General features: G+C 49.5%; 1 protein-coding gene and 1 non-coding gene across 2 annotated transcripts in view; one reads left to right on the top strand and one right to left on the bottom strand.

Moving 5' to 3' along the window:
• Window positions 1-938: 938 nt before the first annotated feature.
• Window positions 939-1,020, bottom strand: Trnal-uag (transfer RNA leucine (anticodon UAG)). Its single transcript has one exon. It is a non-coding gene; the product is annotated as a tRNA-Leu (tRNA).
• A 7,931-nt stretch (window positions 1,021-8,951) lies between these two features.
• Window positions 8,952-11,183, top strand: part of Eef2k (eukaryotic elongation factor 2 kinase) — a 61,313-nt gene continuing 59,081 nt past the window's right edge. The window contains exon 1 of the mRNA XM_052762050.1: window positions 8,952-9,233. The gene's annotated coding sequence lies outside the window, so the exon portion shown is untranslated. The remainder of the gene's footprint in view (window positions 9,234-11,183) is intronic.

Genomic DNA, 11,183 nt, shown 5'->3' with positions numbered 1-11,183 from the left:
TCTGACAGGACTGAACGCCCCTGCTGGATTTTATGAATCCCAAACTAGAATGTGCCACTCACCAGCCTGAAAACCGTTCATGGTTTCCTATTGCCCTCTGAGTTCAAAGCCTGAACGTGGCGTTCATGGCCTCATCTGCTCTCCGTCCACTCTTCCTCCACGCAGTGACCCTAACTGCCTCCACAGCCCCTCCAGCTCTCCAGGCTCTTACTGGCCTCTGGGTTTTCTGGAAATCTTTCTCCCACCTTCAGTGTCCAATTTCAGGTCCAGCTAAATGTCACCTCTTTGTTCCCAGAGCCAGGTAAGGACACAGCAGTGCAGAGCATGACTCGTGTAACTAAATGATGATGTTTGGCATACCTGTCTTGTTCTCTCCTGAAACCTCACCGCGAGCTGGGTTTGTGGCTCAGAGTAGTTGTTGGATAAATAAAGCATTGGGGGCCCACTAAACCAAGCCTACAGACCACGTAGGAGAATAAATAAAGCTGAGACCTCAAGATTGGCATTCCTACGTGGAGCTTCACCCCAGCAACCCAGCCCTCCCTAGTCACCTGACATCTTTCCACCAATAGAGATTAATGGGTGCCAGCCAGACCCGGAAGGGCCCGTCTCTAACTCAGGTCAAGCATAACCATCTTTGCCCTTGGCAGAGACCCTCGAAGTATGAACTAAGACCCAAACCCCCTGTTGGGAATTTGCATGGAGTCCCAGACCCTGAAAAGGGGGAGGGGTTTTGTTTTGCTTTGTGTTTTGTTTTTAAAGGAAGAGAATTGGTCAAGAAGGAGGTTTGTGAACCAGGCTAGAGACAGGGCGACTTCTTCCGTTTTACTATTTTTCTTTTCTTCATCTTATGCTTTTAAAAACGAGTTTCAGAGGGAACGAAAACAGAGAGACCAGAGCCAAGAGCATACAAGTGGAGAAAATAAAACCTAGGGATGTGGCAGCGGTGGGATTCGAACCCACGCCATCGAAATGACTGGAGCCTAAATCCAGCGCCTTAGACCACTCGGCCACGCTACCTCCCGCTTGTAAGCGGCGCCATTCAGAGTATATCAGTGTGATGACGCAGCACGTTGTACTTTGCAAGTCCCGCCCCTGGGTGTTTCTGAGCCTAATGTGAACTCAACCTTTCTGCACGAAGTGGCATCCGCCATCGGTTTCCCGACGCTCTGGTTTCCGGTAGGGACAACAAGCAGGAACGTACCAGTAAAAAGGAAAGGACAGTCCCTGCGCGTCAACCCTGAACACTAGATCGCAGCGTGCGAGTTTTGCGTTTTTTCCATCGACGTGATGCTGCCTGCGGACACCTGGGGGCAGTGCTGCTCCGCCGCGTCCCGCCGCTCGACTGGGCGGGGCCGACGCCCGGGAACCCGGCTTGCACCTAACTCAGCCTGCGGCCTCAGGCACTCCTACTTCGGTCTGTAACCTCAGGGCCCGTGGCCGCGAGTGTCCAGCACCAGCCTTGTCCGGGATCTTTTGTTAATGTGGGCTCCTTCGTTCTTATCACATTTTACAGAGAGAAGAAAAGACCTGACAATTTGTGCCAGGCTAGCGTTCTCCCATCTCTCAAGCTCCACTTGGATGCCGACCATTTCAGTTGTTTTTAGGAAAACGAAGTAACTAGAGCGTACAAACCTTCGTTTTCTGCCGGTCAGAATTCTGAAGATCGGCTTGAAGTCTTTAAAACAAAATGTAGTTTAAATTGTTCTTCTCTTCTGATATCCCCAAGTTTGATATTTCTTTCTCAGCAGTTTTAAACCCTCCAAGTTTACTTTTTGCAAATTTTATACTTAAATAGGGTCGTCCATTTCCTTGCAATGTTTAGGGAAGCTAACAAAACTACCATAAAGAAAGGTGGGTGGGTATGCTAACACCTCCCACACCACACACCACCCACAGAGGGGTGTTCACACCCCAAATCCCCAGCGTTGTACGTTCAGCTATGATTGAATTACAGAACTTTGTGAGCAGAGAGCAGATTCAGGTGTGTAGATTCACAAACCTGTAATCCCCACAACGTGGGTGGGGGCAGAAGGATCAGGAGCTCAAGGTCATCCTTGGCGGCATCCCTAATTAGAGGCTACAAGACTTGTTGTCTCAAAAAAAAGAAAAAAAAAAAAAAAAAAAAGATGGGCATCGGGCGGTGATGGCGCATGCCTTTAATCCCAGCACTCGGGAGGCAGAGGCAGAGCCAGGCGGATCTCTGTGAGTTCGAGGCCAGCCTGGACTACCAAGTGAGTTCCAGGAAAGGCGCAAAGCTACACAGAGAGACCCTGTCTCAAAAAACCAAAAAAAAAAGGATGGGGAAACTAGCCTAGATTATTCAAAAGGCCCTGAAAAGAGATGAGGAGCCACAGGAGACCAGGGAATGGAACTATGAGGGAGCAGAGAGCCAAAGACTCATCTAAGGGTGACCTTTTCTAAGCTTTGTATATTTATTTACTGGGGGTGGGTGCACACCAATGCTCATGTAGAGAGCAAAGGACAACTTGGAGGATTTGCCATTTCCTTCCACTATGTGGGTTCCAGAGACTGACCTCAGGTTGTCATGCTTAGCAGCAAGCACCTTTATCTCCTACTGAGCCATCTCCCCAGTCCCTGAGAACTGATTCTCCCCCTGGAACCTCCAAAGAGGAACAGGAGGTCTTTGACGCCTTGATTTTAAGAGTTGTCTTCCAGAATGATTTGAGCAGCTCAATTTGAAGTGATTTGTTAAACTAATACAGCAAAGTAACCCCCTGGCTTGGAAGCCAGACTAAGGAGCTATGTGGCCTAGGGAAACTTGCTGTTACGGATAGCAGCAATAGTAGCCACCTGACAGCATTTGCAGTGAGGATTTGCGTTTTTGATTCCATACACTATTTCATAGACCCACAGTGTGTCAGACATCCATCCAGTCCTCTCAGAGAATGAAGCCGTGCGTGCGCGTTCATCTGTGTATGCGAGCACCAGAGCTCCGCTTCGGGTGTCTTCCTCTATCGTTCTCCTGTTGAGACAGGGCCTCTGGCTGAACCAAGGCCAAGCTAGCCAGTGAGCTCCAGAGAGCCTCCATTCCTCCCTGCCCCCATCACCAGGATTACACTCACCTGCCTCATGTCTGGGTTTCTGCAAGCGTGCAGGGGGTCAGAACTCCAGCCCTCAACCTTGTCAAACAAGACGGAGCCATCTCCTCAGACCCTGAAGAAGTTTTTTGTTCGCTCTTTTCATTGTTTTTGTTGTTTGCTCTTTTGTTTAAGACTAGGTTCTTCTACGAGGCCCTAGTTTTCCCGGAACTTGGTCTGTAGAGCAAGCTGGCTCTCAAACTCCGAGATCTGCCTCCTGAGTGCTGGGATTAAAGGAGTGTGCCACCACCACCAGCCTCATTGTTTTTAATTGTGTGTTTGTGTATCTCTGTGTAGGTTTATGTGTGTGAATGAAGGTGTCTGCAGAGTCCAGAAGTAGGCACTGGATTCCCCTAGAGCTGGAGTTACAGGCAGTTGTGAGCTGCGGGATGGGGGTCCTGGGAACCGAACTGTGCCAGGACAGTATGTGCTCTTAACCACTGGGTCACCTCTTCGGCCTCCCTGAAGACGTTTTTAAAGATCAAATGTGGCAACACATGCCAAGCAGTGAGAGGCATCCCCACCCCGGGGATCTGAGCAACCCTCTGCCAACTGTACCTCAGGATCCTCACCACAGTTCTATGGGAGTCTATGAACACCTTCTCTACCTGATGCTCAAAAAGGTTACTTACAGGCCTCTCATCCCAGGAAGAAATTGGACACTGGTAGGATGTCAACTCCAGGGAAACAAGCAATAGTTTTTAGTTGCCCAATGCCATATCTTCAGGACTGAGGACAGTGTTGACCAAAAGAATATTGACTGAGAAAAATGGTGTTTTTTTTGTTTTGTTTTTTGTTGTTTTGTTTTGTTGGGTTGTTGTTTTTTTTTTTTTTTTTTGGTTTTTTGAGACAGGGTTTCTCTGTGTAGCCTGAAGAGATCCACCTGCCTTTGCCTCCTAAGTGCTGGGATTAAAGGCATGTACCACCATGCCTGGAGTTTTTTGTTTGTTCATTTTGGGTTTTTTTTTGGGAGGGAGTTGCTTTTTTAAGTGTGTGTGTGTGTGTGTGTGTGTGTGTGTGTGTGTGTGTGTGTGTGTGTTCTGGGAATCAAACCCAGGGTCTCCTACAGGTTAAACACACAATTTACCACTAAGCTACAACACCACTGCCCTGGTTTTTTACTCTCAGTGAAGGGTAATCCATCTGAATCCATTGACCTTTGAGCTCAAAAACAGAGGCAAACATTTCTGCTCAGAGCTGCCCATCCTAAGTGCTAACAGAATTACTGTCTGGACATGGCCAGGCCCTGGCCTGCCCTTCTGGAACATCACCCTCTTCTGCAGCCACAGGAAGGCACAGAGTTCTCTTTATGTAGGCTGTCTTCCCAAAAGAACTCAGAGCATATTTATACACATACACACACACACACACACACACACACACACACACACACACACAGAGCGAGCGAGCGAGCGAGCGAGCGCCATAATCTAGCTCAAGTCAGAGTTTATTCTGTACCTGCTAGGCCTGACCTAACAAAAGCAGGCTTTAGGGGAGGCACAGCTGCTTCTCAGGGTGTTCAGGATCTGCTTGCCTCCAGTTCCAACCCCAGAGAGGCGAAGACTTCCATTTGCTCCTACCCAGGTTCTCTCCAGCATCCTCGGCTCCCAGCTGGCCTCCCCCATGCCTGCTGACCATGCTTCTCTGGTGATTTATGCCTTGGATGGAACAGCAAGGGCAGATCAAATGCAAAGCCAGCCACAGCCAGGGAAGGGTGGGGAGGCCACAGAAGCCGGGGCAACCAGGCTCTGTTTAGTTTTGCAGGAGTTTCTGTTTCTAAGTGACATTTAAAAATAACTGATGTAAAAGTAATAAGTGTTCCTTAGCAAAACTGGAGCAAGGAAAGAAAAGCACAGATAAGATAAAGTCACTATTTCCCAACCTCAGTCTCTGCCTCCTTTTTCATATAAAGGAAGCTGGTTTCTAAGCTTGAATTGTACTGCAACTCCTAAGTTTTTAAAATGCCCAATCCTATGTGTAAAGTTAAAAGAGTAAAAGAGAAAGTCTTCTTTTACCATGAGGCTCACCACCAAAAAAAACCCAAAAAACAAAAAACACACACCAAAAAAACTGGCCTGGATTCTTCCAGATCTATTCCTATTCAAATATATAGGCAAATAGAGCTCAAAGCCCCACCCCAAGAACACCCTAAAACAGGAGAGGAGTCATTTCCTGGACTCTGCAAGTCTTTTTATAAAAACTGTCTCAGGGCTGGAGAGCTGGCTCGGCTCTTGTGAAGAACACTTGTAGCTCTTGCAGAGGACCCAGGTTCAGTTCCCAGCACCCACATGGTAGTTTGCATCTATCAAAAACTCCAGGTCCAGGAGACCCAACACTGTCTCCTGACCTCCACAGGCAACGGGCATGCCCGTGGTGCATACGGTCAAGACACATAAATTATCTTTAAAAAAAAAAAGGTTTAAAAACTGTGTCTCACTATGTAGCCAGGTAGCCCAGGCTGGTCTTGAACTAGCAATCCTCATCCTTAAGACTTTTTACTTATTATTTGTATGTATTTAGGCATTTTCTACATAGTGAGACACCATTTTTAAGCTTTTGTTTTTAAATATATTTTTTACTTTTTATGTGGTGTGTCTGCATGTATGTCTGAGTACCACCATGCTGCCTGGTGCCAGCAGAGGATGTCTGATCCTCTAGGACTGCAGGGACAGTTGTTAGCCACCAGGTGGGTGCTGGGAAACTGAACCTTTATCCTGTGGAGGAGCAGCCAGTGTTCTTAATGGCTAAGCCATCTCAGCTGCCCCCACCCCCACCCTCCACCTCAGCTTCTTGAGTTCTGGAAATACAGGCATGTCCGTCACATTCAGCTCCATACATAATTGTTTGTTTTTAATGTGGGCATATATTCTAATTTTTTTAATTACAGTAATTTATTTTGCGTGTGTGCATGTATGTGTAGGTATATACATGCTACTGTGTGTGTGTTGAGGCCATCTTGCAGAAATTAGTTATCTCCCACCACATAAGTCCCAGGATTGACTCGGGCTTATTTGTCAGGCTTGGCAAATGAATGCCTTTACCTCCTGAGCCATCGGTGGACCCCCCCCCCCCCTGAGTTCCTTTGGTGTGGTGCATATTCCCTTTACCCTTAGGCATAGAACAGAGAGGGATTGCTAGACTCTGTAGTAGCATACAAATATCTAAGGAATACCTGGAAACATGCTCAACACCATCATCTATTTAGGAAGTGGGAAACAAAAATGTAAATCCAGCAGTGCTCCAGCTCCCTGTGGCTGTTCTCAGGGGCTGATCTTCCCAGAAGGGCAGGCCAGACCAGGGCAAAGGTCCTGTGAGCTGTCATGTTGGGCAGCTCCAGGCAGAAGCATTTGCCTCTCTGAGTTCATGTGGCAACATGGGGTCTTAATCAAGAAAGTCAAATGTGCCCGATGTTGTGGGACATGTCTTTAGTCTCAGCACTCACGAGGCAGAGCCCAGTCTGGTCTACACAGAGAGTTCCAGAACAGTCAGAGCTATGTAGAGAGACCCTGCCTCAAAAGAAAAAAGAAAAAAAGAGGGAAGAAAAAGAAATGAAAGAGAGAAAGAAAGAAAAAACAAAGTCCAAGTTTTTGCAGGGAATATTCATGCTGACAACAGTGTTCAGGTCTGAAGGGCTGACCTCCCCTGCGAGAACAGGATTTACTGCTCTCAATCACCACAGAGCCAAGGCTTACAGGACAGAAGGGTCAGAATATATCCAGATCTGGGCCAAACCTTGCCTCTATCATTACTGTGTAAGCCTGGAAAAGTCACATTCATAGTTCTACGTACAAAGTGGAGTACAGTAAGGTTGTGATGAGAATTTAAGGAGTATTACTGCCTGTGTGTGAGGTCCCTTTCTGTTACCAGTTACAATACCACAGTACCTTTCCTAGCTGGGTTTTTGTTGCTGTGACAAAACACCATGACCAAAAGCAACCCGGGGAGGAAAGGGTTTATTTCAGCTTACAGCATACAGTCCATCATGAAGGGAAGTCAGGGCAGGAACCTGCGGGCAGGAACTGAAGCAGAAGTCACAGAGGAATGCGGCTTACTGGCTAGCTCTGCTAGGCTTGCTCGGCCTGCTTTCTTATAGCACCCAGGACCACCTGCCCAGAGTAGCATGCCCACCGTAAACTGGGCCCTTCCAAATCAATTCATTAAGAAAATGATCCACAGGCCATTTGTTGAAGGTATTTTCTCAGTTGAAGTCTCCTCTTTACAGATGAAGCATGTTTGGGGCAAACGGACAAACCTAAACAGCACAGACTGGGTGATTTTCAAGACAGCAGGTTTATCAGGATGGCAGCTTAGTACACAGAGGCAGGAAGCTTACTGGGAGGTAGAGGTCAGTGTGTCTTAAACAACAAAATATGTGGTGTGTTGGGGTGGGGAGTGGGGGACTGGAGAGACAGCTTAGGGGTAAAAGCACTGACTGTTCTTCCAGAGGACCTGGATTTGATTCCCAGCATCCACACCGCACGCAGCTCACAGCTGTCTGTAACTCTAGCTCACGGCTGTGTGTAACTCCAGTTCCTGAGGATTAGATATTCTCAGACGACAGACACTCAGACAAAACACTCATACACATAAAATAAGTAATTTGATGTTTTGGTTTGGTTTTTGTTTTTTTCCAGTCAGGGTTTCTCTATGTAGCTCTTGCTGTCCTGGAACTCACACTGCAGACCAGGCTGGCCTCGAACTCAGAGATCCACCTGCCTCTGCCTCCTGAGTACTGGGATTAAAGGTGTGCGCCACCACCGCTTGGCAAAATAAGTAATTTTTAAAAGGTGTATTTTGACTCAAGGTTCTGAGAGTGCAAAGTGGAAAGGACACACCTGGTGTTTTGGCTGGCAGAACCCCAAGGTGATTCAGGTCTTTAGGTCTTTAATCTGAAGGCCTAGATCACATAAGCCTGTGGTAGAAGAGATGTTATGGTGCTCCAGGGTCAGGGTCTATTGCCAGTGGTCTTTATTAAGATCGTATAGTTCACCACCTTTCCTGGCTGTGTTCCTGTACAAGACACCTTCATAAGCCTCAGTCCCATGGTCTGTATGACAGGGCTAGTGACGCCTGCCGATCTTTAGAGCTGACATTTGGCTGGAGGGACAAACAGCTCAAAAAGTGCAGCTGTTTAGATTTTTACTTCTAAAGGATGCAGAAGGATATGACATCAAAGTGTCCACGGCTGTCGCCACTGGTTTCCAGTCGTTACATCTTCCCGTACTACCTTCCTTCCATTCACTACGCTCATTTGAAACAGGCTTCACTACGTAGCCCAAGCTGGCCTTGTATTTGCCATCCTTTGGGGACTGCACGGGTCCACCACCATGTGCAAATTCCCACAGATTAAGCACCTAACATGTGCCACATCCTAGGCTCAGAGTTAAGAATACTGTAACTTTTTTTTTCTCTCCAAAGAGTCCAGGAAGGCCTGATGAAGATATTAATTAAAAATTACACAAGTACTTGCAATTTGTCAGGAGTGTCTAAACCTTAAAAAAAAAGTTAGCTTACCACAAATTTGGATTCATCATGGCATTTTTCAACAAAATTTTTGTTTCTCCCCCTCCTACACTCCACTCCTTGTGAAGTGTCTTAAGTTTCTTCAAAGCAGATGTCAGAAAATCCGAAGATTTTCTGGTAAAGTCTTTTAGGTTATGCTGGGCACATTTTGCCACGGAGCCCGGTCCTGGGTCTGAAAGACCAGAGACTCACACAGCGGAGTAACCGGCTTTAGACCCAGACTCTCAGGAAGTGTTCAACAGGCGGGGGAGCCAGGAACAAGTGGCAGCTGCGGGGAGGTGACGGCCACCCGGAGGCGGTCACGTGAGCCGAGGCGTGCGCCCCGTGCGTCAGTCCCGCCCCTGCCCGGGTCCTAGCAGCCGCTTCAACCCCAGTTCCAGTCCCAGCTGCAGCTGCATCCCCAGCTCCAGCTCGCCCTCCGCTCCTGAGCTCGGACGTCTCCACGCGTCCCACCGCGGCTTCCGGAGCCTGGCTCTAAATTGCCTGAGCTCGTGCCCCGGGATCATCCACCGCCCTGCACCCTGGAGCGCCCGGCTGCGAGCTTCTGCAAGCTACTCGGGATCCTTGCGACCGTGGGCAGCGGCTGCCGCCTCTGTACCCCTGCGGGAGGTAGGTGACGCTGCCGTGCGGGGCTGGATGGGGAGCCGGGCCTGCGCGCCCCGCTGCAGCGGCGCCCCGAAAGGCGATTGGGGTACTTCTCCGGTTGCCAAGCTCCCCCGGGGCGCCGTATTTGCGCCTGTAAAGTAAGGGATGAAAGACTATGGCAAGCGTTGGGCGCCGTTCTGGCTGCACCAGGCAGCGCCTGAAGGCCTCCGCCTAGGTCTTCTCTATGTCCGGGCCAGCCTACCTGTCCCTTGTAAGACCCAAGCCTCATTCCCCTCACCCAGTCCCTACACCAGAGGCCTGTGCGGTCCTCAATTCCTGGAACCTCAAGGTCTGTGCAGTATACGCCCTTGTTGGTTGAGGGAGTTGGGGTGTTGGCAGGCATTGGAGACATGTGCGCCAAAGGGCTGAGCATTAATATGCAGTTGGTGGCGCGGGCGCGGGGGCGGGGACCTCCGGGGTAAGCCCTGGCCAAGAGCTAGTGTTAGCTAGGGAGGTTGCGGGAAACCTGCCCAGCTGCACCCTGATCGCCACCGATCGCGTGTGTTGAGGAGCAGTGAGGTCTGACTTGGGGATGCTGTTCCCTGGGGGCGTATTTCTGGTTCCTCTGTGATGGAGCGCTCTCTGTCTTGGGGCCACAGAACTAAGAAAGCTGATTTTACAGAGAAGAAAACCGAGCTCCAGAGAAGTCTCTAGACTCCCCCAGAAGTAGGGAATGTAGACTAGGGGTGTGTAGGGGATTAAGAGTGAAGTTTCGGGAAGACTTCCCTGAGGAAGGGGTGTTTGAGCTATATGGAGAAAGCAGAGGGCCCAGGCCGTGCTCAGACGTCGATCTTAGACACTGTTCTCTTTTCTCAGCAAGAGTTCCTGGGAGAGGAAGGCAGGCGGGAGCTGGAAAGGGGGAGAGGGCTTCCACTTCCCCTGGGAGTTTTTGTTCCAAAGAGTGGGGTCCCACTCGGTTCTTTGGAGGGTCTGAGCGTCTTAGCTGTGCCTTTCCTGAATGGCCCTACCTCGCTGTTCCACACACAGGGTATTTTCAAACCTCTTCCTCATCTTGCCCTGGTCAGACTCGACCCTAGAGGTCTTGACTTCCACCGGGCTAGCAACTGTTAATTCCCCCACCTGGGAACTGCCTGGAGGAACCTGGGGGTGCAGAGCAGGATCGAGGTTCAGGCTCCTTTTCTGCTCTAATTCCTATTGTGAAGGAGAACGTCAGGATGGGGCAGAGAAACCAAGTCCTAACAGCTGGGCAGACTGATGGGGGAAAAAAAAAGAAAGCTTCAGGTGGAGGAGATGAGGTGTTCTGCTGAGGCAGCTGCAGGAATCAGTTGAACCCAGATGATCCCAGGTTACCACAGGGTCTACACCTGGGATGACCGTGGGTTTGAGCCCTAAAGCTTGTTGGATGAGAGCCTGTGTCGGGGAGGGGAGCGTGGCTGGCTCTGGTCATCAGCACTTGCCCCTGAAGTGAAGGGGGAAAGAGCTGCTAGATCATGAGGACTAGGTTGCCCTCACCACATATCTGGTGGTGCACCCATGCCTGTGGCGTCATCTCCAGGGGGTCCAGTGCTCTCTTCTGGCTTCCACAGTCACCAGTACACACACACACACACACACACACACACACACACACACACACACACACACACACACACAGTATTTGACTAAACTCTCGAAGCCAGGGCCTGTGGGTATAGACTACACGGCTTCAGAGGAAGGAAAGGGTGAGTTGCTAGCGCAGTATGGCAGTAAAGCTCGGAGAAGCATTTCACAGGCTGAAGAGCCAGAGGTGAGTGTGGGTTTGGGTTCTAACTTTTGGGCACATCCTCGACCCCTCTGTGCAGCTTGCTTGCCTCTGATTGCTGGACCACATTGGAGTTTCATTTAGTAGGTCTGGAGTGAGGTTCCCAATTTGCATGTCTAAGAAATTCCCAGAGGTGGCTGCTAGCCGCTGCT

The sequence above is a fragment of the Peromyscus californicus genome, unplaced genomic scaffold (assembly GCF_007827085.1).
Source record: "Peromyscus californicus insignis strain IS unplaced genomic scaffold, ASM782708v3 Scaffold_4__1_contigs__length_199733344, whole genome shotgun sequence".
Classification (NCBI taxonomy): Eukaryota; Metazoa; Chordata; class Mammalia; order Rodentia; family Cricetidae; genus Peromyscus; species Peromyscus californicus.
Note: the sequence above shows the minus strand (reverse complement) of the source record. Positions and strands in the feature narration are given on the sequence as shown.